General features: G+C 39.3%; 1 long non-coding RNA gene across 1 annotated transcript; it reads right to left on the reverse strand.

The window, feature by feature from the left end:
* Positions 1-2232: 2232 nt before the first annotated feature.
* Positions 2233-15778, reverse strand: LOC148045611 (uncharacterized). Its single transcript, XR_015696607.1, has 5 exons — positions 15690-15778; positions 10062-10151; positions 9176-9333; positions 5312-5489; positions 2233-2326 (listed from the first exon to the last, which is right to left on the reverse strand). It is a non-coding gene; the product is annotated as an uncharacterized LOC148045611 (long non-coding RNA).
* Positions 15779-27525: the final 11747 nt, after the last annotated feature.

Here is a 27525-nt window from a genome sequence, read left to right on the forward strand (position 1 = left end):
AGGTGTGCAAGTTGTAGACCTGCACAATGGCTCCAGCTTGCCCAGGCTCTGCACCCAAAATTAACAGTGTCCTGCGCGATCCTCGCCTCGTAGCCTCTGCAAAGGCTACCGCTTCTGCAAAGGGCCCCGCCTCAGGCCGGTCAGCTGGAAGGAGGCGTCAGTCGCGCCCCCAATCCAGCCACTGCTTCCCGCGAAGGCAGCTTCTCTATCGGAGGCTGCTTGAAGCCATTTATACCAGGCAACAGGGCTTAAGGCTGCAGCCTGCAATCGTTTACCTTCTCCCCGAAGGTGATCTAGTTCTAAGCGTGGAGCAGGATTGCGCGCTTCCGTTTCCACAAGAAAGAAGCGAGAACTTCTCCTGCCTGGCTCTTGCAAGGAAACCCCCGGTTAAGCGTTTTATGGCTGGCTGAAATGCGCGGACGTTTCCAGCCACCCACAGGGCGAATGGCTGCCCAGCTGCCGGAGAGCAGTCCCCAGTGCCATTCTTGGCATGTTTTTCTCTGGGTAAAGTGGAGATGGGAGGGGGACTAGGAGGGAAGGGGTTGCTCCTCGGGAGTTTATCTAGCCAGCAGTGCCAGGAGACACCCCCCTGAGAAGAATTGGGGCCACCAAAGCTCCCCATCCACTCACCCACCCATGGCAAGGTTTGCAGCGAAGGGAATCTGGACCCTAGGAAGGTTGGGGAGGGTGGGGCTTCCACATTAGGTGCAGCCCTGTTCAACCGAGAAACCCATCCTGAAGGCCGCTGGATGCTGTCTGCCAGTGAGATCTGACCCAGGCTGGAGCGAGAACCGCGGAGGCGAAAGGCGAAGAGGGGTGGGGGGTGTTCCAAGAGCCCCCCCCTTTTGTGCTCTGCAAGCCAGGCCTGCAGCAGCAAGAAGCTCAGCTCTGCTTCTATCCCCCCTTCTGCTCCAGAGAAGCCGGACGTGGACGAGTCTCTGCAGCCCCAGTTCCATCTCCAAGCAGCCCTGGGAGGAAACGGGCCAGCCCCGCTTCCCTCCCCAGACTTTATGGGAGCAGAGGACCCGCATTTCACTCCCCCTTCCAAGCCCTGAGTGGCCAGCCTCGGCTCCCGCTGCTTTCTCCCAGAGCTCTGGCAAGCCTGCCGAGGAGGAGCCCGGATGAGGTGGGAGTGAAAGCCACCTCCTGCCCACTCTGCCACCAGGCCTCTTCCTTGCCCTCCGGAGGCTGGGCAGGGGTTGGGAGCAGCCAGATCCCCCTCGGCCAGAGCTTTGGCTGTGGAGAAAGAGGCACCCGCCAGGCCGAAAGCAACGGGGCAGGCTCCGAGTCCAGCCTGGACCGGCGTCCAGGTCGCAGTGCTCCAGCCTCCCTTTCTTCAGCTCGGATGGAGCCAGGACACCCAAACTGCTGGTGGCGGCAGCGGGGGCCATCTGAGCAGCCATGATCCCCCCTCCCCAGCCAGCCAGCCCACCCAGCCCATTCCTCCCTCGGTGCAGCGAGCTCCAGCGGGCTGGGCCTGCCAAAAGAAAGAAAGCACCAGCCCACCAGCAGAGGCAGGTAAAAGACCCGCCTCTGCTGGCAGGCTGTCCCTCTCTTCTCAAACAAGCTGCCCTCCCTGCCTCTCCCCCTTTCCTCTCTTCTCAAACAAACTCTCTCAAATTGAGAGAGAGTTTGTTTGAGTGAAGTAAAGAAACAAATACACACACACACACATTACTTACAATAAAAAAATACTTACAAATTACAATAATTTTGAATTCTTCCCCCCTCCCTCTGACCCATATACCCTTTCCAGCTGTGTCACGGAGGATTTCAACTCTCCTCATCTGCCATGATGAAAATGTAAAAAATGAAAAAAGAAAAAGGCAAGAGCTATTGCTGTCAGAGCCTCCAATGGATGACTCTGCTTAACTGTTTAAAAAAAGCCTCTAAAAAAAGTGCCCTCTGCAGGAGGAGGCGAGAGAACTACATGCCTCCTTTGCATAAGGAATTTTTCGCCTTTTAACCCTTGCTTAACTCTGCTCAAGTGATCATAAAGATAGACTAAAGGAGGCACATGGTTCTCTCGTCTCCTCCTGCAGTTAAGCACTAAGCAGAGTCATCCACTGTGACTCTGGCAGCAACTACCTCAGCCTTTTTCCTTTTAATTTTTTTTTCTTTTCACCATGACAGTGGTGAGGCCCTGCCTCCCTTGCCTCCCTTGCCTCCCCTGCCTCCCCTGCCTGCACGTCCCAGCTTAAAATTGTGTTATCAAACAAACTTTTAACTGATGTTGAGATTTTATTCAAAGGTGGTGAGCTACATTTAGCTTGTGGAGCATCAGATATGCAGACTCTGTCAAGGCTATAAATCCTCTAGGAACTTTCTGCAGATCAAATTACAATAGAACATCAATTTTCATTTACAAATGATGTAAATTTCTGCAGTTCAGCAGATACCTATGAATAGCAGATACTCCCTTACTCTGCAACCCATTGTACTGAGGTTCTAATGTAATACAACTCAGCTCTTATTAAAACCTATTGTGATAGCAAGGAATTAAAGTAAAATATTCTATATTTCAGATGTTCACTTTTATGCAGTTTCTTAACTTTTTAAAAAAATGGTAGCAAGAAACCACTAGGAAGAACCTGTAATGATTTGCCCATTTCTGAAATTTTAGAACAATTGAGTGCAACGTACAAAACACAATATTTCTTATTTGTCAACATTTGAGAATTTACAGTTTGATAAACGGTGCTCTATTTATGTTTCTTGACAGAAATGCTTAGTGTTGAAGGACTGCACTATGATGCTAAAAATAAATATTTAATTATGCCTCTGCTTAATGTGGCTTGATTCCTGAAATAGATGTGTGACATGGACTGGATTAAGCAAAATGAAAAGAAGAAAAATATGAACACCGAAAAAAGATGATGCCTTTCTGCTTTGCTTTATAACACTGACTTATATTGATTTATTTCCATCAGAAAATTTGAATACATTTTAACTATAATTCCTGCACTGAGCAAGAAGTTGGACTTCATGGCTTGATACTTTCCCGCTTTATGATTCACACAAAACGCAACTTGAAAGAGATCTGTGTACTGGTGTGGCAAACGCCTCAACATTTTTTTTTTCAGTTCTAGCTATACACCAGTGGTGGGTTTCAAATCTTTTTGGAACCTACTCTGTGGGTGTGGCCTCCTTTGTGGGAGTGGCTTGCCGGCCATGTGACCTGGTGGGAGTGGCTTACCGGCCATGTGTTTTCTTTCTTTCTTTCTTTCTCCCTCTCTCTCTCCTTCCTTTTGTCTCTCTGTCCCTTTTTTCTTTTTTTCTTTCATATCTCTCTCATTCTTTTTCTTTCTTTTTCCTTTCTTTCTTTCTTTCTTTCTTTCTTTTTTCCTTTCTTTCTCTTTCTCTCTCTCTCTCTGTCAGTCTCTCTGTGTGTGTGTGTCAGTGGTGGGTTTCAAAATTTTTTGGAACCTCTTCTGTAGGTGTGGCCTGCTTTCTGGGTCCACTGGTGGAACCTCTTCTAACCGGTTCGGTAGATTTGACGAACCAGTTCTACCAAATAGGTGCGAACTGGTAGGAACCCACCTCTGCTATACACCTAGTATCACAGCTATGTTAAAGTGCTTTCCTCTTGCCCTTGAGCTAGAAGGAAAGGCTGTCAGTACAATAAATGCTGTCCTTACATCTTACAGCAAGGTAGTTTCAGGATAGCAATGGGTTGGTCTCCTGCTATTCCTGCTCCTCAGCCTCATCAATCACTCCCTGAATTCTACACATTGGGACAGGATTGGGTGTTCAAACTGTCAGCTTTATTATTTCAGTATTATCATCTATTTCATGGGAATATCAACCATTTCCTCTCCTGCAAAATAGGCAAGATAAAAAAAAACACTACATGCTCCTAGGCTTTATGTGCCCTTGCTCAAGAAAAACAGATCACTTGGGCATTTTCTTGTGCTGCTGGTTTTGATCTGCATTACTCAGAGAAACTGTCACGCACACCCCCAAACACAGAGTCAGATCTAAAAAGCAAAGATCTCATTGGTTGGGTTTATGCAAGGGGGTAATATACAGAATCTGGAAATCAAATAATCTAAAACTCTAGCCTTTATTTAGTAGGAATTTCCTTAAAGCTGGTTCTCTGAAAGCTACTTGAACCACTTATACCAAAAACCAGGACAGATGGTCTACCATTCTTTTTCCAGATAAGATTGTCCTTGAAATAACCACCAGCTTAATATGAATGAACTTATTTATTTGCAATCTCAGACTGTTAAAACACAAGTACAGAATTCAAAGTATAGAAAGATCAATAAAAAGACATTTAAAATTTAAAATGCAGGACAAAAGCAAAACAAACACCTGAAACAATCAATAGCAAGAAGAAGGCATCACACATAGTTATTGCAGAAATCTGGCAACCTCTGTAGTTGTTGTGTGTCTTGCAGAAGGAAGATTGTGATTTCTGGATCAGAATAAACTTTCCAGCAGCTTATTTTGACTAATGTTTTGTGATACTCCTTTGTCTTTCCCAACCCAAGAGTCAGCCCTTGAGATCTGCTAGGTTTAAGAAAATTAGAGAGAGCTAATCTGGAAAAGCCAGCTGAGGAGAACAATGAACATAGAAAGAACACAAGGGAACAGCCAGCAGTGAGTAAACTCAAATGCTTTTAAAGTCAAAAGTCTGCCAACCCCAAAGTCTTCCAGTTCTCCAAAGACCTTATTAACGAGGTCTTCACATTTGCTAACTAATACAAAACAATGCACCTTCACCGACAACCTAAGCACAATCCATGCCATCTCAAGCCAAAGTCTAAGCCTCAGGAAGAATCTCTAAGTCTATGTGCTCTCCCACTTACTCACACACATATGTAACAGCGGATTAATGGTTTATTAATATTCCCCAGCAATCCCCTTCATCCAGAACTGTCCCAATTAAGTCCAGCCAAAAGCAGACCAATGTTAGTCCACAGAGCAGTGGCCAATGAGTTGACAACGCATTTGAAAGTTTTCCAAACCAGATAAATCCATTATACAAGAGGGTGCAGAGTTTATAAGGCAAGATCCAAAGTCAAGGCATGGGATCAATCCAAGGTAAGGCTGGAATCACTGTGACCAGGAAACACACACCAGGAAATTTACATGTTGTTCCCAGCATCAACTCCGTCTGTCTGCTGTGCCAAATAGCCAGCTTCTGGTCCAGGCCATCAAGAGGGATGGGACTGCTTCCTCACAAGTAAGCAGGCTGACCTTTGCTGCTCCTGCCTATTCTCAGCCCTACGTATTCTTGGATAAGAGACAGAAGGCAGCTCCTCATCATCTTCACTAACTGGTTGCAGCTATATGCTTTCCCCACCTGAAGCCTCAGGGCTGTCCTGCTGTAGCTGTGCTTTAGCCAAATCACTTTCAGCCAGCTGCTCAGAGCCATTGACCAACTCCCCTCCTGAAGTGCCCAGGACTGGCTCATCCTTCTCTGAACTGACATCTGGAGAGGCATCTGGGGAAGTCTCTGGAGTAATCATCACTGGTGATCACTGGAAATGGCATCAAATGGAGAAATTATGCCCTCAGAATATTATTCAGAATGAACTCACAGCATCCTTTATCAATGGTCATACTATAATGAGGCCATTAGGAATTATAGTTCAATAACATTCAGTCAGCCGTTATAACTCTCTCCATAAATAAGAAAATGTTCAGATTTCTCTTTTCATCTCAGCAAAGTAACTGATGCAAAAATTGTATACTTATTCTTGATGAGCCGAGGTGGCGCAGTGGTTAAATGCAGCACTGCAGGCTACTTCAGCTGACTGCAGTTCAGCAGTTCGGCTGTTCAAATCTCACTGGCTTAGGGTTGACTCAGCCTTCCATCCTTCTGAGGTGGGTAAAATGAGGACCCGGATTGTTGGGGGCAATATGCTGACTCTGTAAACCGCTTAGAGAGGGATGAAAGCCCTATGAAGCGATATATAAGTCTAACTGCCATTGCTATTGCTATTGATGAAATCAGTCCCACTAAACCAGGCATGGGTGTGGCCAGTGCATCTGGCCCTCGGGCTGGGAGTTTGACAGCCCTGCCATAGAGCCATCAGCTGGTCACTTATAAATAATCATTTATGATTAAAAGTTACAACATTATTTGCTGTCATCACAAAGTCCCATCTATTACACAATGATCAGACTGACAAAGTTTTGACTTAACCAATAGTATCAATTGGTATTCTAGTTCCTGCGTTATTTGAGAATTGAAGTCTTATTTTAGATGAAGATTAGTGTTTTTGTTTTCATCACTACCATACAACCTCAGATGTTAATTTAAGAAAATCCATGAGAGGAAAATTTGTAGACCTTTCTGATTATCATAGCATAGAGGCTATTGGGGAGAGCAGAAAAGCCCTTCTACAACTTTCCTTAAGGTTTTTTTTGAATCCAAGCTCCAGGTGGAGTGATCTGTGTCTTTTTCACATCATATCACTGAGGGAGACTCCCAGAATCCTCAAGACAGACGTGTGAGAAAGGCTGTGGTTCCATTGGGGGCAGGAAAAGGATGGGAAATTTTCTTTTGGAGAATGTCTTTATATTGACTTTTTTTCAGACCAAAGTTCCTTATTAAACATAGCAGCAATACACTTACTGTGCAATAGCTTGCCTGAAATAAATCATGTGGGGCATCATCCATAGCCAGAGGATACACAGATTTATCTTTCTTCTCTAAAAATAATCCTGTTCCCATTGGCAAGAAATTATCCAAAGCAAGAGAATTATCTAGTGTGGCAGAAGTCTACTAATACAATTTATTGGATTAAATGAAGCATCACTATTGCTATGTCCAGAAACTTTGAGGACTACACAGTGAAGATACAAGAGGGAATAAAACACTGAATGAAGACAGCCAGGGAGGAAGCATACATATATGGCACACAAGTGGAAAAGCAATTTGGCATCTCTGTGATTCCATGACTTTGGCTATGTTTGAGAGCAAAATAAAGCTATGCTTTTAAAAAAAATATGGCTATATGGAGAGCTTGTGGGTGAACTATGTTTCATGCAGGCTTCTCTATCATTCTGTCTCCAGAGCTTCAGATTTTTCAAAGGGAAATGTGATTGAGTGACTTCTTCATTCACTCGCATAGGAACTCTTAGGGAATTTTCATACCGGTATATGCTAAAACATACACACAAACATGTTAGGATGTGGATGAAAAAGTGTCAGCAACTTAATACTTCCATATAATATGATTGGTCTTTAGCTTATGTCCACATTTGTGACCAGAATTTCTGTTGCTAAGCAAGATGGTTGTTAAGTGAGACACTTGATTTATGACCTTTCTGCCACAGTTATGAATCACTGCATTTGTTAAGTGAATCTAGCTTCCCCATTGACTTTGCTTGCCAGAAGCTGTCTGGAAAGGTTGCAAATGGTTATTACATGCCGTTTGGGGATGCTGTGATGGTTGTAAGCGGGAGGATCAGTCATATGCTACTTTTTTCAGTCCCATTGCAACTTTGAACGATTGCTAAATGAATGGTTATAAGTTGAGGGTTAAGTGTAAAAGAAAAACGGGGGATATGAGAGGAATTTTACATTAACAGGATGTACAGCGTTTTGGGATATATTAGATAAGTGAATACTTCAGGTTGCTTAGAGAATCAGGATGTGGAGTTGGTGATAATGGTGTACCTACAGAGAACACCACACAGAAATACATTAATTAGCAAGTTAATAGAATGACTGAATTCATATCCATAGGACAGAAAATGCCAGGTTGCTGACTTCCATGGAAGAAATGGAAGATTGAAGACAGTGCCCTGAAAAGCAGAGTCAACAATTGCAGTGGAATGAAATACTGGTGAGTAAACCATCTCTTTGTAGTTACTCTCTGGACAAGGAGATGAATTGAAATCATCCACAGGAGTTCCAGAGAGTTGCTCCTTGTGAGGAGATTGCAAGACAACAGTGTCTGATGCGTTTAGGGCTCTGGGAGATGAGGAAATAGTCATCTTCAGCCATCTTCTTGAAACCATGGTCAATGCGGTACACGCTGAGTTCACATACTTCCATTTTTAATCATTTTTGGAAATTTCTTGTTAACTGTTTTTCAGCTATTGGGAACCTTTGGATTGGCATTTTTTACAGCTTTGAGTGAGTTTCTTCAATCCTTAGGGAAAGAAATTTTAACTACAAGTTTAAGAATTCTAAAACATGGTAATAAAGAACAAAAGGCTGATTAAAACTTGAATTTTTAAAAAAGTTAAATATGGACTGGGTCCAGATAAAATTGTAATAAGATTTTGAAATTATTTACAAAGAATCCTTCCCATGGAAAAATGTTTTTATTTTTAATTGGAGTTATTGAGTGTGTTGGATAAATATATAAATTTGTTTAATAAATAAATAAAATTCTTTTAAAATAATAAGATAAGATTTTATAAATTGGACACTAGAGGGAATTAGGGGAAACTAAAAATTCCTTATAACTGAAGAAGAACACTCAAATTCAATAATTAAGAATGAAGCAAAATATTTTAACACTGGATACATTCTCAAGTATATTTGAGAATGGTGGATCCAGAAGTTAATTTTAAGGGTGTCTGTCTCTATAGTTAGATTTTTTTTAACATAAAATATGTTAATATCTCTGGTAACCCTTAATCTACTTTTGTTGATATCATGACTGAAGTAATAAGGCTTTGAGGGTTTGTTCATAGATAAGTCATGGATTGAGGAGAAGAGATCTTAATTTTGCTAAATTAATATAACTGTTTGTATCCCAATTAAGGGGCAAGTCACTTCTTTATATATTTTTCTCTTTGTTTACAATATTCTTATTTTTTCTTTTTTATATTTCTCTTTTATATTTTTTGTTTCTTTTCTGTACCTCCTTTTTTCTTTTTCTTTTACTTTGTATTACTTTTTATCATTGTAATTGTAACATTTAATAAAATTACTATTTAAAATAAAAAGAAAATACTGCCCAAAATCTTCTGATAGGGAAGGTTTTCTTGCAAAGGACAGCTATTTTTCTCCCTAACCCCAACATTCTTTGTTATGGAAGGGCATTTCCTTCCCTTTTATGCAAATGAGATGATAAATAGCTCAAATATTTGCATGAAAGGTTAGAAGCAAGAATGGCTGATGATGATACTTATATCCAAGGGCAAGGTTACCTGAAAGGTCATGGCAGAGGAAGGGGGGAAGATTGCATAAGATTGCCCTCACCTTGTGTTGGCCATACTACAAACTTGCTAATTAGAGCCCAGAATGTTGTTGTTATCTTCTGCACTTCTGCTGTTATCTTCTGTCCTAATGATGAGCTGTATCATTGATTGGTTTATCCTTCAAATGAACTCTGTTTTGTATTGGAATGTCTCCTTTACCTATATAAGATGAGAGATAAATCTTTTCCTGTTAGTCTGTATACTAAAATAAAAATGTTTTGGTTTAAAAAACCACTTCCTGTTCATAGTAATTGCTATTGCAAAACAAGAAATGTCTATGTATAGTTATTTTAGTTTTCAAAATTATTAACTGTGAAGGCACAAAAATACATAATGTTTATGTCAGTGAGTCTTTCCATATAAAATAAAAAGTAATAAATAAAACATTTAAAAGTGAACCTCATTTCAATTGGCACATCATGTGTCATATTTGATTTCTTTATGGAAAACTTACATGAAATATTAACAGACTGGTATTTTTCCTCACAACAAGCTTTTGAAAAATAAACCCTCAAGCCTTTTACATTGTTTGTTAAAAAGGTCTCTGTAACAAAAAAATTGAACCAAATTAAACTCTAATTCTTCAGCACCAACAGCAATAGTTGCACTTGATACAGATTTTATTTCAATAAAGCAAAAGAATAAAGCCACTCTTCTTACAGCACCAGGTCCTGATGCGAACTCCAACTTCTCTCTTTAATTTTCTTTGGGAAAGCCCAGGATATAGTGAAAAATGTTTAAATGCAACAGAAACTGGAATGGTCAGTACCAGGAAGTGGTTCATGTATTAGACACTATGAGTTTCATTACACAAAAAACCCCAGAATATAATTAAATGTATTTAATGAGTGCTTCTTTCGATAGTTAATTTCATGCAAGGAATCTACCTCATAGGACCATTCCGACATGAATATGCTTCAGTCATCACCTGTGGTGTTGATAAGGCAATGATAAGGCTTCCCTGATGCAGTTCTGATCTGGAACAATTAAAAAAAACCTTTAAGCTGGATTGCAAGGAACATACCATTACTCTCATAATAGGCTCAACTGTTAAAAATACCAATTTCCTCACAGCCCGCTTTTCCTAGTAAAATATTTTATTCATGAAATGTTCAGTACTGTTCAATTACTTTGTTCAGCTTCTTGGTTACATGAAACTAGTCTTATAGTATTTGGATAACCTTCATCAGCCTAAGTTGGTATGTTCTTTTAATTGTATATCTTCATTATATAACTGAATTCATTCTCAGATGCAACTGGAAAAAGATGGCTTCCACTCAGCTTTGCAATGTCAATTTGGCTTAAAGTCCCCAGAATTCTGAATGTTTTACACTTTATTTTTGGAAGAATGAACAAGAAGGCACAGCTCTGTCATTGTGATAAGAATTTAGATGTGCTTTCTCTGAGTCTTTTGTTCAATATTGTTGAAGTAGGACAAATAACACTGTAGCCTTTTCATGGGATGAAAGGAAAATCCTCATGTCTAACAAGTCCGAGTAAAGTAAGACGATGTATTTTAGAAACCTTACGCTGAGAAATTCATGATTTACTATAAGCCAGTGCAGAGTATCTCTGATATATCTTTTGCATCTATCAATCGCTCAGTAACCTTTATAGAAGCAGCTTAAAATTCTGGGTTGCAATAAGCAAGATATGATGATGCAGAGAAACCTTAGAGAAGTAGAACTTTAAATCTAAAAACTCAAACCAGGTTCTGAAAATGCCTAGATATTGTTTGTTCCTGTGCCTGGCCTTAGATTGTCTTATGGAATCTCCTTAAGAATTTCATCCGCTTTAGTGGCTTTGCGGATTTGTTGTCATATATGACAGCTCACTGGATTTTTCTGTCTATGCCATTCACACGGCTTTCAGGTTCCCTGCCCTCTTTGATACTTAGCATTTAATCTGGAAGATATACAGGTGGAATATCTGTCATTACTAAATATTTGCAAAGTATAAAACTGAGACCCAAGTCATGCTGTTGTAATGCTAATATTCTAAATTTTCAGATTTTTTCAGTCCTTAGATAGTTCTTCCCAGATTTTCTATTACTATGGCTTTAATATTATATGGAGTGACTCTTCATTTTAAAGGGAGTTCGCAGCCATCTAATGTGGCTGTTGGCCCTTAATATATGACTTTCCTTACTAAGACTAGGATTCTATTAGTGGTCATCATCTCAACTAGGCCTCCTTTCTGTTATTTCGCCCTGACCTGAGGGTTAAATTAATGATGACATAATCTTTGGATTCATACTCCTTTGACACTTCTATATAAGTGTCTTGAATTGGTTCTGTAGTTGCACACATTTTAACCTTGTAATATGCTTTCCACATTTGTGATACTTCTGTCCATATGGTGAACATTGTTTAGAGACATATTTCATGCACATTGCTGCATTGTTTACATACAAGTTTTTCTGTTTCCGTTTTATTTTTGCCTACTGCTGGTTTCTTTGTTAGAGTCATACATATTTCTGATAAACATAGCTCTGTATCATAAGTAATGGCCAGTATTGGGGATTATCTTTGATGTGCTCCATATTTTTAAAATATGAGTGAGCAACTTCTGCTGCTTGACATTTATGAGTAGTATTTTCTAGAGAAAAGTCACCTTTCTAAATACATATTCTTGTACTGTCTTGTTTTTCAGTTGCACACAATTTGCTCTTTGATCAAAAATCTTAATCTTTAATTTCAGTTATGTTACAAATACTTCAATTAATCTCTTTTTGTATGCATAATTTGAAGGCAATTCTTATCTATTATATATTTGCGGCACACAGAAGGGTCTTTAATTTCTTCAATAGGCCTTTAAAGTTATTTCTTTCATGGGTGACCATGAATGTAAGTAATGTCAGTACTTTAAACATTAAGAACATCTGCTCCAGCCACTGTCAGAAAGATTAGTATTTTCTATTAGCCCTATTTTTCCCCATGTACAATAGAAATCTTTCTTCAAAGCTTCACCAGTGGTTTTCTGCATTGCCTACAAACTCAAAACATCATTTAAACAAAAACGAAGGCTGTCAGACCTCTTAACCAATGGGATTTAACCTCTGTTCCCGCCGGAACAGAGAACCTTGGTGGAAACCTCTATCAACCTCTAACAGTGTGGGGGATATCTAACACTCCTCCCCTCTAGGATGGAGCAATCTATCTGGTGACATAGTCACGTAGGTAGATAGGCTTTTGCGTAGCTCTGCCTGACCTGCGCAGTTCAGTGTAAATGGTTCCTTTGGACAAGTTGGACGGACTTGTTTGCTCTGCAGCTCTGCCTGATGGAAGCTCCTGGAACTTTCCACAGGCCATGGCTGGAGCTTCTGGAGTTAACTCACTCAGAGCTTGCTGGCTGTATTGTACTAGGAAAGAATCCGCTGATAAAAGTTGTTTTACTGCGGCAAATGCGGTTGTCTTGGCTTTGCCCCAGGACCATTTTGCATTCTTGGCTAGGAAGCGATGTAATGGTTCAGCAACAGTGGCTTTGTGTTTGAGAAAGATGCTGTAGAAATTAAGGAGCCCAAGGAATGCCTGCAGTTCAGTCTGATTGCAAGGTGTGGGGGCGTCCTTAATAGCTTTAATTTTTTGTGAGGTGTATTCCAGACCCATCGATCAGGTACTCTAGGAATTCAACCTTTGGTACATTAATCTGACATTTTTCTTTTTTGAGGCGGAGACCCTTGTCTCTAATTCTGGCCAAAACTGTTTGTACACATTTTACAAGTTGCGCCTCATTTGCAGCCGATACCAAGATGTCATCAAAATAGGGGATGACTCCTGGAATCCCCTGCAAAAGTCGTTCCATGATGCTTTGGAACAGTCCACCGGCGATACTAACACCAAATAGCAGGCGGTGGCATTTGAATGCACTCCTGTGCATCACAATGGTTTGGGCTTCCATGGTAGTGCCATCTACTGGCAATTGTTGGTATGTGTGCACCATATTCAATTTTGCGAAGATTTTTCCTGGGCCAAGTGAATGTAGTAGGTGCTGTACAATGGGTACAGGGTAGGTGCTTTGTTGTAGTGCTTTATTAATTGTGCACTTATAGTCCACAAAGATGCGGACAGACCCATCAGGCTTGACAGGTGTCACAATTGGCGTCTCCCAGCGTGCATGATCGACTGGCTCTAAGATGCCCTGGCTCACAAGCTTATCAATTTCTTTGTCTATTTTAGGACGGAGAGTGAAAGGTACTCTCCTAGGTTTTAGCCTAATTGGGGCTATTGTGGGGTCCAAGCTAAAGAAAATTGGGGTTCCTTTGTACTTACCCAGATGGATGCCAAAAACATCCTCGAACTCCTTAAAGATGGCTTCAGCACCACAGAGTTGATTCTGGTCACTTTTATCCCCAAAGCTTGGAACCAATCAAGCCCCAGGAGGCTCTGAAGGTTTCCGCTGATCACCGTCATGGGGAGGTTTTCGCAGAATTGTTTGTAGTTCACCTGGAAGGTTCCTTGGCCCACGATGGGGACCTGGTTTCCCTGGTAATCGTGCAGGCGGGCATCCCCTTTTAAAGGAATCTGTCAGACCTCTTGACCAATGGGATTTAACCTTGTTGGAAACCTCTATCAACCTCTAACAGTGTATGTGGGGGAATATCTGACAGTCACAACTCAACTAAGATCAAATTACTGTTCTCTAATGACTGTTCAGTAATGCTGCAAACTAGGCCTTCTAGTTTTCTGATGACTCCCTATGGTTTGAGTATGCAGTAATAGTTAGATTTCTCTCTCCTTAACCAGTTAGCAGAAGGATGTTTTTTTTTGCTCAATCTGAGATTTTAGAACACCACAACTACTATACAGTACAGGAATTCAGCTTCACTTCTGAAACCATGCATTTTTCATTTAGCAGAATGCAAGTGAATATGCATATACACATGAACACACATTTATGCATGAAGGAATTATTAAGGGTGCAGCATATGTATGCGGGTTCAAAGTGGAAGCAAAAGTAGCAGCTCAATTCAGTAACAGAGAAACATTGTATGCTGAAAAGAAACTGTCTTGTCCAAAATGAAAGATGGAAATGGAGAATGGGAAGAACTTGGTCAGCCATGGCTACAGGAAATTGTTCTTTGGAGCCCCTGTCACTTTCCATCATTTCTCCAGGGAATGCTGTCTTATATTTTGCACTTCTAGAGGATATTTCATTGTTCTCACTATATGGAAAGGCCAAAGGCAGGCCAATTATGAAGCCACACCCCAAGGTTACCTAGAGAGATTCCATATGGAATCCATAACTATTATTGATTGCTTTTTGTTAGTTCCTGCTATCCAGTTCCTTCCACCCCATACTATAGCATTCACAGTTAGCCAAGACCAGAACACACCAGTGCAGTTTTTGTTTGCTCAGAGTATCTGTATTGATGGATGACAATTTAATTCTTAAAGCTCTCAATGTGGTTGAAAACATAATCATTATCTCTGTAAGTCTTGCAGCATTCATTCTTAGAAGGATGCTCAAAATACTATCTTGCCAGTTTGAAGATGTGAGTTTCTACTGTTACACTGCTGTGTCAATATTTGACAAAAGCTTTACCTTAAATCCTTCTGCCTTTCCCAACTGGTGGCTTCCTGATTTTTTTTTCATATCTGTCACTCTTATCATATCCTGTCAATCCAAACATCCGCAGAGGGCTTAATTTTTCCCTTCCTCCCTGGCTTTTTCACTTCTGAATTTTCTGTTTGATATGAGACACTGTTATGCATTCTCCTTCTGCCTAATATCTCCGGGTTCCGTCTACCAGCCAATGCCATCTGGCTACTACCCGGGGGAGGGCCTTCTCTGTTGCAGCTCCAGCCCTTTGGAATGAACTCCCCGCGGAGATTCGGACCCTCACCCCTCTCCAGGCCTTCCGGAAAGCCGTCAAAACCTGGCTGTGCCGGCAGGCCTGGGGTTGATGAGTTCCCCTCCCCTCTCGACCTGTATGGCTGTATGACTCTTGTGTATTTTAATTACATGTATTGTGTTTGTATCCCCTTTCCCCTTTTGAGTTGTTCGCCGCCCTGAGTCCCTCCCGGAGAAGGGCGGCATACAAATAAATTAAATCTTAAATCTTAAATCTAAGAAAATCTGGGGATGTTCTTCCTGACTATTTTTATGTAATAGGCTGAAGGAATAACTCCAGAGTTAAATGACTAACTCCCCCCTTTTTGTTTGTTTGTTTGTTTGTCCCTTTCATATATAGTATATGGAGTTACAAATGCAACAAATATAAAGGAAAAAGGTTTAGACTTCGTGTTCCAGAGGATGAACACTCTGAATTCTTCCAGAGGGCCTCCAGCGTGATTCTGCATTGCTGTATGGGTGATTAGAATTGATGGATCCACTGTTGGAAATCTACCAATCCCCATTCCTTCCTCCCTTATTTGGGCTGTCCTGCCAGCCTAAATTGAGCCAAGAAAGAAGTTATCGGTTGTATACTGGTGCAATCGGTAGAGGATGCATCTCCAAAATATTTTAACACATAGCAGGAGAATGTTGGTGGATATGTTGAAACTTTGCCTCACCTGTGGAGTGCCATTGCCACACTGCTCCTAGGAGGCTCTCCAAGATATTGGTTGATATACAAATGGATCTTGGCCATCCATGAAATGAATGGATACCTATGATTTCAAAAGGATGAATAAACATTTGTACTGACATTCCAATGTCTAAAGTCAAACCAAATAAACTGAAATATTCATTTTCATACTCATTTGCAAGTGCTGTTGGGAGATTGCTTTTAAACAGCAATGTTTCCAACCCACAGAGAATAATGATGACACAATGGGGTTTATACCAATTGTTTTCCTTAACTTGTCCTTCATTAAATCAATCTATAAACAACCAAACACTGGCCTCATTCTTGTAGTAAAATAAGCCTCAATAATGAGGGCAATACAGTTCAAGCTAGCATGTTTTCTGCTAGCCAAAAGATGGGAACAAATACATGGCTATCTGGCTGCAAATGGTGTACAGAAGCTGATTCCATTGTTATTTCCGTTCTCAAAATCTGTAAAATGTCTCTGGCTAAAACATGCCTGTAATCTGTGGTTTCTATTTTATTAACCACCTTCTTTAATAGCAATTTGTCATGTTGTAAGAGGGCTTGCCTGATTTTTGGGAATGCAAACAGTTTCCGCGGAATAGAAACACATGTAAAGCCAGCCTGCTTTAGGTTTTTTTAAATTGTGAAATATTCCTCTCTGTAAGATTGTGTTTTTCTGTATTTCTTGCATGTACGTTATGGGGGTGCGGCTGGCAATTGTGGCTATCATTGAAAAAAGAAAAAAGAATAGACAACACATAAAGTCTATTTTTTTAAAAAAATCTACAGATAGAAATTTCATTAATTCATTCATACAGCATGCAATAGTAATTTAATACACCCTCTTTGAAATAATCTGCCTTAACATATTTGCTAGATAGACAGAGGTGTTTCATATAAGATAGTTGCTCCTGTATTACACAGTGACATATTCAACTCATATTTTTCTCCTTCAGTACAGTACTATGGGCTTTAGATAAGCTTAGTTTTTAATAAAAAGATTAGGTACTTTTAAAATATATTTGCTTATATATAAACAAAAACCACACAAATCCAAATGAGTATTATTTGAAAAGCGAGTTTATCTCTTTTTTAACTATGGAAATACAGTTAAACTATTTTTGCTGAATTTTATAATGAGGCAAAATGCATTCTTAGTCATAGATGGATAATTCCATTCAGCAAAACCCCTTAAAATGTGTGCTTAAAATAAGTTGTTCTTGTAGTAAAAAAAGCCTATCATACGGCTTGTACAGTTATAGGACACAGAAATGCCATTATTCAAAGACAAAATGAATGCTTACGGTTATGAATTGTTTCTACATCATTTCCAATTTCTTTTGAAATAATAGTTCAATACCCACTTGTGATTTAGATCTCTTTGCAGTTCTACTGCTCCTCACTTTGGATTGTTTTAGTTTATTGTTGACGGCGTTCTCATTTTTCTTTCCATTTGTTAGGACAGGCTGAGAGTGGAATTCCCCTGTGGGAGCTTCTCTGACATCATGTCACCTTGTCATGGACAAAATGGAGGGCCAGATGTTCTGCTGTAAGATTGCAGCTTGGCTTCAATTTGTTTATGAGGATTATGGCTTGTCCTGCTTTGTTAGTTGAAGGTCAGCTTTCCTGTTTCCGTTATATAAAGAAGGAACAAAACTAATTATCTTCTGACTGCAGTTGAACACGCTCTCATCAAACTGTTGCAATGTACTGTTTTTCTGGCCAATATTCTTGGTCTGATATCACCATGTCCTAATCACATACCAATGCATATAACAATATTTAAAAGAACTCACACAGGTGCAATCAATGTTTTGGTCAGCCAATGAGGAATCTAATTTACAGTAACTAAAATAATATAATTATGTACCTATGTTTAGGCCATTATGGCCAAAGAATGCTGATGGGCAGAACAGAAAGAGAATGAACCAGGGGATTAGAAGAAAAGGTTGAAGTCTCCTCAAAGTTTCTCAGGTTGTGTAGATTCATTGTTTTTATGTATCCAAATTGTTGACAACAGACAAAACTTAACTGAGAAACATATATCCGTGTACTAAATGTACAGAAAAGCAAATCAGAAATAAAAATGGGGAAGGGGAGGAAAGCGTAAAACCATATAGCAACCTGAATATGCTATTTAATGACAGCATCGATGGAAATGCTTCTAGAATCCAGGTCAATTTTATTTTTAAGGCTCTCAGGTTGTTCTTTTAAATTGTCCTGGATAAATAGCTGTTCCTTCAGATTCTCCTGGGGTTGCAATAATGGAATTGGCTGAATGCTTCTTGTTGCATGAATATCATCTATCCTCTATTAAAACAGGAAATATGAGAAGAGTACATTGAGCGCCTGTATCTTAATTATCCTTTTTTAGAACGCTGTTTCCTCTTCTTGCCAAGCTGCTTTGGCAGCAGCACATTTCATCTACTGCAGATCAGCCAAACAACATTTTTGAAAGCTGACTTAAAAAGACTTCAACGTATTTTTATGTAATGATATAGCATGTCTATCATCTGCCTATCTATCTATTGCCTATCTCCCCACCTGTCTGTCTCTTCATTTAAAAAAAATGCAGCTCTGAGAATGTAAGTTTGGCCCTGCAGCTTCCTTTTTTTCTCACTGGCATTCTGGCCACTGGAAAAGGCCTTCTGGGACAAAACTGGAATGAGAGACAAGGCTGTATTGTCTAAATTAAGCCCCAAAGCACAACTTTCCCAAACAGAGAGTGGAGTAGGGCTGCTGCAGATTTGGGACAGGGAGCTGCTAACCTAAGGATGCAGAGGCAAGCTGCATTTCCATAGAGGAGACCAAACCCCTGCCTCTTAGGAAACTAGGAGGCTCTCCTTGACAGAGGGGGTATGTCCAAAACAGAAAGAGAGTTAATGTGGGATGAAAAGCTTCATTTTTTAAATTGCTTTAGGTCAGGCTGAAGTTCAGGTCCAAGGAGCAGAGACATTCTGAAAAAAATGAAAAAGGGTGCTGTCAAATGTCAGGGAATGTTAGTGCTCTGAACAAGGTTCCTTCATGTAGTAGCTTCTGCCTTTTGCAATTTGAACTGCAAAAATGTGGATGATAGTTAGATGGCAAGTATTCTGCATCCTTTACTGCCCTCTAGTTGTTACTTGGAGTTTTGCAATACAGATGACATAGTGCTACATAACAACTTTGTGGAAGCATTTTTTCTTGATAATTATTGAAATTTTGCAGGAGGAGCATGGGAAATCTACAAGGAAGATCTCTAAATTTTGGGGGGGAAAATCAAAATATATTTTAGTCATCCTTTTGAGGTAGGCCAGGTTAGAAAATAAATACTACAAGGAACTCAGGAATGCTACTGTATTACGCTGCCCTTCCAAAATAGAATCATAAATCTCAATCAGAAAAGTCCCAATGGAGATTCAAAGAGAAACAGTTCAGAAATTAAGATGAAATGAGAATAATAATAGGAGGGAAAACTAGAGTTAGACCCTGAAAATTCAGTGCAGGCGGCTTTCATTGGTCATGCCAGTAATAAACTGAGAATGCTTATAGAGAAGAATATAAATCTCCTGAAGATCTATAGTAATTTGGATTCACCCATAAAAACAGCTGCGGCAGAAAATGCTCTTTTGCCAGATTCTCAGTAAATAATAGCCAAGAATAATGTATTTCTGAGTTGGGATGGGGAATAAAAAAGTGCTGTAAAAAACACCACGGCCTCCCAAGCAAAATGCTATCTTCATTGCTTTCAGTGATATCCTTCTAGAGAATTTGAAGCAATAATACAGAACAAAGCACCCACTGTGAGAAAAACCAAAACAATCATAGTAAAACCTTCATAACCCCGCCCCCATGCACACAATTAAATTTTTACTCAACAATTGAAGAGAATATTTGTACCTCAATCTTGAACTATGGAGTCGTTGATGCTCTCTAGCTTGGTTCAGAATAGTTAGCTGTATAAAACTATCATTTTGCATCTGAATTCAGCTGTTCTCAAGATTTTAGTAAAAAGTAAAATTTTAAGACAAATTATGCGAACAATTGTTCTGTCTTACTGTAGAAATTCTCAGCCTTTTAATTTCATGTTCTTAAGGCAGGATTTCTCAAGCTTGGAAACTTTAAGATATGCGGACTTTAACTCCCAGAATTCTCCAGCCACTTTGCTTAAAGTTGCTAAGATTGAGAAACATTGGTTTAATGTGATAATACGATACTAAGAGCAATTACTGTTAGATATTCCCCTCCCCCCCAATTGACAGAGGTTTCCACCAAGGTCCTTTGTTCCGGCAGGAACAGAGGTTTAATCCCATTGGTCAAAGGGTCTGACAGATCCCTTTAAAAGGGGCTGCTGTCCGACCCTTCCTCAGCCGGATGTTTACCTGACAATAAAGAGCTGTTGTTACTGAAGCCTTTGGGTGCCTTCCTTTACCCGATCTAACAATTACCTTTGAAAAATATTAAACGTGGAAAAAGATCAGGAAAAAATAAGAAGAAATCCTAAGTTAATCACTATGTTGTCCTTACTGAGTTGAGGTCTGTAGTGGAGCTGCAGATTATTGTCCAGATAGTAATCAGACCTATTCTGCCAGTTGACTATTTTCTCCCTCTGAACTGGCCTATTCTGTGAACTAATATTTTGGGAGTCTGATGGGTCACTCTCACCCATCTCTTCTCTGCCATCTGTGCTTTATATACAATACTGATATCCAGGCTAGCACTGAAGATCATATTTTGCATCTTTCTTGGGAGCTGAAAGGGAAAGTGTGTGCCTTGAGGTTTCATACACGCACCAGATATATTTGAAATTTAATTTAAACCAAGTACACGAACGCATTGCACTCAGCTTTCAGGAGCCTACCATAGCTGAGAGGGGTGTCCAGCGGTTCTGTTGCCTTTACTCATTTTCCATCTCAAATTTGATCTCTGGATATATTTTCCTGCTGCAGATTGAAAGTACAGATCGTCCTTAACAACTGGAATTGGGACTAGTAACTTACTGTATTTTTTCGACTATAAGACACACCGGTGTATAAGATGTACCAAGATTTTGAAGAGGTAAGTAAGAAAAAGAAGATATTGTCTACCCTCAGCTCCCAGCAGCACTATTCAAGCTTCAGCAGGGTTGAGGGAAGGCAAAAACAAGGGCATTTTTGCCTTGCCACAGCCCTGCTGAAGCCTGCAGAGTGCTGCTGGGGGCTGAGAATAGGCAAAAACCCCAAAGTTTTGAGAAAAATGCCCAATTTTTCACAAAAACTGAATGCGGGGTGAGGCTTCAGGAGGCCAAAAATGGCTGTATTCAGTGTATAGGATGCACCAACATTTCCACGCTCTTTTTTTGGGGAGGGGAGGTGTGTCTTATACTCCAAAAAATATAGAAGGGATAGAAGGGGAATTCATCAAATTTTCAGATGACACTAAGCTGGCAGGAATAGCTGACATTCCAGAAAATAGGTTCAAGATCCAAAAGAATCTTGACAGACTTGAACACTGGGCCCTATCCAACAAAATGAAATTCAATGGTGAGAAAAGCAAAGTTTTATATTTAGGCAAGAAAAACCAAATGCACAGTTACAAAATAGTTGGTATTTGGTTCAATAGTAGTAAGTGTGAGAGGGAGCTAGGAGGCCTAATCGACAGCCACTTAAATATGAGTCAGGAGTATGCTGCATCCCACTGAAAAAGCCAACACAACACAATCCGCATTAAGAGAGGAATAGAATCAAGGGAAGTGTTAGTCCCACTTTATAATGCCTTGGTAAGACCACACTTGGATACTGCATCCAGTTTTGGTTACCACAGTACAAAAAAAGTGTTGAGGCTCTAGAAGGAATGCTGAGAAGAGCAGCAAAGAAGATTTGGAGGCTGGGGCTAAGAGCAGTTGCAGGAATTGAACATGTCTAGTCTAATGAAGAGAAGGACTAGGATTGACATGATAGCAGTCTTCCAATATCTAAGGAGCTGCTAGAAAGAAGAGGGAGTCAACCTATTCTCCAAGGCAGAAAAAGATGCAACAGATGGAAACATATGAAGAAGAGATCTAACCTAGAGCTAAGGAGAATTTCCTGACAGTGAGAACAATTAATCAGGAACAGTTTGCCTTCAGAAGTTGTGAGTGCTCCATCACTGGAGGTTTTTAAGAAGAGATTGGACAGTCCTTTATCTGAAATGATATAGGTCTCCTGCTTGAGTAGAGAGTTGGACTAAAAGACCTCAAAGGTCACTTCCTATTGTGTTACTCTTTTACTCTGTTATTATATCAGTCCTGGCTATGGTCATTAGATGAATTATGAAGATTGTTAAGCATGATGTCATGTCAATGTCATTGACTTTGCTTGTTGGAAGTCAGCTGTGAAGATCACAAATGACAACACCTGGCTGACTGTTGTTCATGTGCACTGGTTGTCAAATGCCCAAATCACAATCATGTGATCATGGGGGACTATGGGAATGCCACAACTTCAAAAACCAATTGTAAATCTTTTTCAGCACTGTCATAACTTTGAATGGCCACTGAATGAGTGGTCATTAATCAAAGACTACCTGTAGTCTTTTCCTCTTACGTTGCCTTGAATCTCCTTGTTTGTTTGGGCTGGAACACTTTATAGGCTAGGTCTAGCTGGCTACTTTGCAGAGAAATGAACATTACCCCTGCTTAGATCAGTTGCCTCAATCTACATATTTTGCCTGGTATGTAAGGATTGTTGGTTCAAAATCCACTTCAAAGTATTTTCATCAAAATTTTGTTCTGTGAGAGCTTTTTTAAAATCACAATTTTGTTCTCTGACAGCTTTTTTTAAATGACAGTTTTGTTCCCGGAGAGCCTTTTTTTAGTACAAGGCTGTACCACTCCATAATTTTACCAGCCACTTTCATACTTTGAAAATACTGGTGTTCCACATATTTTTAAAGAAATGAGTATTCCCCCAAGAACAATAGGAAAAAGAAGAGACAAGAAGATGTCGGTTTTTTTTACTGGAGTTCACAGAGAAAAAGAGCTTTTAAAGAAAGAAGGGTTTTGTGGGTTCTACTGTCTTTTCATTCAGGATATCCATGCAAAAGTAGATTTTCAGCATTTATGATAACCAAGGTCATATACTGAAATATGATGAATATGGTGTCAGTGCAGTGGTGGGTTTCTTCCGGTTCGCACCAGTTAAGCAAACCGGTTCATGAAATCCAGCGAGCCGGTGAGAGGAGGTTCAACCGATGGACCCGGAAGTAACTTCCGGGAACGTCGGCACCGGCCCTGTCGCTTGACCGCCTTTGCCATCCCGTCGTAGCTTGCTCGCTCCCCCGCCCATCTGCACTAAACTAGGCTAGCCCAGCCCGCTGCTCACTGATTGGCTGGAGTCCAGCCAATCAGTGAGTGGCTAGAGGCGACCCATTTAAAAGCATGGCACCAACGGCCAACATTCCTCTCTTTCTCGTTCCCGAGCTGACAGCTTGCTGATTGGTCCTCCTTTCGCTTCGCCTTCCAGGAGCTTGCTGCTTCCCTCAGGTAAACTAAGCGTGAGGGGGGGGGCGGGACTCGGGAGGCTAGCTTACGCCAGCTTGCGAAAGCCAAGAGCTGGTGTATGCCATGTGGCTGAAAGTGGGTGGGCGGTGGTGGTGGCCTAGCTTTCACGAGGGGAGGCCTTTAGGCCTTCCCTAGCAAAAGCCAAAGGCTGGCGTATGCTAACCTCCTGAGTCCCGCCACCCCCCTCACGCCCCCACCCCCCTCTCCAGCCTCGCCTGGCTGGCTAAACCTGCCAGGCGGCATGCTTAGTGACAACCCTGGCCTTGCCCCTCCAGTCCAGTGTCTTACCTGTCCTGCTGCCTCGCTGCCTGCCTGCTCCATGTTGCATCTATCCATTGATCGCTTTGGAGCACTGCTGATTCTGCCTGCTGGTAAGTGACCCGGTTTTTTTTTCTTTTGTTTTTTTTAATGTATTTTAAAATAATATTTTATTTATTGTGCATAGAATTTTTTAAAATGATTTTACTTAAAAATATTTATAGAATATTTTTAAATGATTTACTTCAATTTATTGTGTGTGGATTCTTTTTGTAAATTGTCTTAGACTATTTAAAAAAAGATTCTATCCAAAATAAATTAAAATAAACCATTTAAATTTTTTTATACTCAATACTTTAAAATGTATTGTGCATAGAATTTTTTTAATTGTTTTACTTAAAAGTATTGAGTATAGAATATTTTAAAATGGTTTACTTCAATTTATTGTGTGTGGATTCTTTTTTTAAATTGTCTTAGACTATTTAAAAAAAGATTCTATCCAAAATAAATTAAAATAAACCATTTAAAAAAATTCTATACAATACTTTAAAATGTATTGTGCATAGAATTTTTTAAAATAGTTTTATTGTAATTTAAAGTGTATGGAATATTTTTAATGGTTTCATTTTAAATTATTGTGTGTGGAATAGTTTGAAATGGTTACAGTATAAATTATTGCTGGTGGAATAATGGTTACAGTATACTATGGCTGGTACAACTACAATACCTTAAAATGGTTACAGTATAAATTATTGCTGGTGGAATACTTAACAATGATTTTTTTATTTATATAATATCTTTTTTTAAAATTATTTTCAGGGAATTTAAATTTTTTAATTGTTTATAAAATATATTTACTACAAGAAATGTTATTCCTTTTTGCAAATGTTTTCTTTGTGATGCAATATGTTGCTTTCAGTGTTCAGACCAGGTTTATGTGTCTCAAAGTGGCTGCATTTTTATGGGCAGGCCAGGTTGGTGCAAGGCAGCTTTGCCAGATTTAGTGTGTTTCACCCTCGTTGTTTAGGTAATTCTGAGGTGGTTGATGATTCTGTGAGTGCCTGTCCTTTATAACTTCCCACAATGTCTTGGTGGTTTTTATTCCAGTGACTTTGTCTTTCCTGTCCTTAGACTTAGAAAAAAAAACTGGTTTCATTGGCAGTCTTTTGGGGGGGATTCTTATTTTTTGGTGTTTTCCTGGCACTGTCATAGTTTGTGTGTGGGTGTGTAATGTCCCGCTGTTATTTACGCATTAATAATGATCTAGTAACATTTCCTTATATATTTTAGGGACCTTTCCTTACATAATTGGTGTTTTCTTTCATACTTTTGGATTTCTAATTTCTGTTTCCATTAGTTAGCAATTGCGAAAATAAATAAATTGTGAAAAAGTATTCAAAGCCTTCTTGATTTTAATTGTCAATTTATTTATTCCTGCACATTGTAATATTTATTCATTTTCATATCTCTGTTTTTCCAGTGTTGTGCAAACACAATTCCAGCAGCTGCTAACATGTGTAAAATTAAATATATATTGTAGTCCCTTTCAAATAACCAACAAAATATTTCTGGTTTTAATTCCATATCTTGCTTTACCATTGCTTCTAACCACTAACTTCTGAATAGCTACTTGGACTGACCTAAGTGGTGTGCAGAAGACTGGCAAACCAGTGATCCTTCCTCTGTAAGTAGCTGTCTTTACTGCTGGGTGTGCTCTGTGCTAGGTTCATCCTTGAGATAGTAAAGTCTTGCTTTCTGTGTCTCTCCTTTGTGCAGGTTATTGGAGCAAGGTGGTGAGGTGGTGGTACAGAAGATGCAAAAAAGAACAGTAATTTTTCTTTTCTATTATTTTTTGTGCTTGTTTCATCCTAATGCAGTGCATGCAATTAAAGTCTTGTTTTCTGTGTCTCTCCTTTGTGCAGGTTATTGGAGCAAGGTGGTGAGATGGTGGTGCAGAAGACCAGCAAAGCAGTAATCTTCTCTCTGTAAGTAGCTGTCTTTATTGTTTTGTGTGCTGGTTTCATCCCAATGATGGCAATGAAAGAGTTCATTTCTGTGTCTCTTCTTTGTGCAGCCCATTCATTGGAGTCAGTGATACTGAAGACTGGCAAGAATAGTCATCTTCCTGCTGTAAGTAGCTCTTTTATTGTTTTTGTACTTATTTTAATCTTATTGTAATTCATCCATTGGGGCAACGAATTCAGTGACATCGTTTTGGCCACTCCCACCTGGTCACATGGGCTGCAGGCCACTCCCATCCGGTCACATGGCCAGCAAGCCACTCCCACTCAGTCACATGGCCAGCAAGCCACTCCCACCCGGTCACATGAGCGGCAAGCCACTCCCACAAAGGAGGCCACACCCACAGAGTAGGTTCCAAAAAAAATTGATACCCACCACTGTGCCAGTGTAAGAATTTCTTAAACAAATTTCATTCCAGACAGAGGTGAAATATGCCCCATATGCATGCTCATACAGTATATTCAATTAAGTTTTATGATAGAAGTTTCAAATGTAGGGAAAATAAAGAGTATTATTAAATCAGGTTTATATTCTCAATCTTTAACTTTCCCCATCTGTCCACTTTTTATAAAAAGAAATGGTCTTATGTGTTCTCCCTTAAAAAAGTAAATTCCCCAAATAATTTGAGGGTTTTTCTAAAAAGTTTAAGAAACACTATAACATGGTTACATTTTTTCAGGACTTAGATTTGACTAAATTAGTCTTGATATATTACTTTTGTCATTTAAAAATACATTTAAATGCCCTTTATAAAATACAATTGTCATTTATAAAATGCATAAAATCCTGCCAATCCTGATAAATTAATAAAACAAATAAATCTTGAATTTCCATTTTCTCTTTTTTTTAATACATGGATTTTATTGGAGATCTCAAAGGCAAACCTCATTAAGTGAAAGACTTGTTTCACTTCAACTAAAACATTATCCATATATTTCCATTTATAGGCAATGATTGACTTTATTATTAAAAATGAGTAAACCATAATGTTCTTGCTTTGTAACTTCATTACATATGTAATAAGTCTACATTTGATAAGTATTCGTTCCTGTACAAGATTTGATTGTTTTAGTTAGAGTTTTTCACTAAATACCACTTTCAAAATTTTGAGACCAAACTACATTCCCACCAAAAATGAAAGAAAGTATTTTTTATTATAAACCCTCTAGTACACAATGTAATATATGAACTACTCATAGGGTTCCCCCTCCCCCTTCTGTTCAGTCTTATTCTCAGAGAACCTGCAATTTTCTTGGTGATGTTTTTCAGAAACAGTTTGCCATTGCCTAGGATTGAATGACTGGCACAAGGTCACCAATTTGTATTTGTTGTATTTAAGTACAATGACAATAAAGATTATATTTATACTTTGGGCACAAGGTGTAAACTGGGACTGGAACTTACAATCTCCCACTTTCTACCTGATGCCTTAACCACTACACCAAACTCCCTCTCTAGTATAAATAATAGAGGTTATATGCTAGCAATATATGATGTTAAAACATAGTTCCTGCTTAAAGTAAATTCTCCAAACTCTTAGAGGGATTATCATATTGCATAACCCATTTCCTTGTCTAAATCTGAAATCTAGACCTTTTTCAAACCTAGTTTAGGGTTATCTATTTCTAAGAAATATCAGTATATGGTTTTTTAAAATTATGTTTGATTTCTGAAAAATGATCAGTGATTTCTTCAAACTGGATAGTTACCAAATCTTTATAAAGTCCCTTGTTCTACATAGACCCTTTATTTTCCACAATCTCAAGGTGCTATTCTATTCTGATTATAATATCATCAAAGTATATAGTATCATCAAAGATGTTAAATGATTTAATCACAAAATCTTGGTATAAGTTCTTAATAAATCTTATCTCATAATTAATAGAACTTAGTTTATTATTTATCCAAATATTGAATATTTTCTATCCACTACCATTTCATTTAATCTTCTAAAATAAATGGAATGTTATACTATAATTATTCCTTTTTATAACGTGGTTTCAAGAAAGTTATCCCCCACCTTCCACATTCAAAGTAG

Source organism: Thamnophis sirtalis, unplaced genomic scaffold, assembly GCF_051295495.1.
Source record: "Thamnophis sirtalis isolate CommonGarterSnake01/CBP01778 unplaced genomic scaffold, rThaSir2_p1.2 scaffold_5, whole genome shotgun sequence".
Taxonomy (NCBI): Eukaryota; Metazoa; Chordata; class Lepidosauria; order Squamata; family Natricidae; genus Thamnophis; species Thamnophis sirtalis.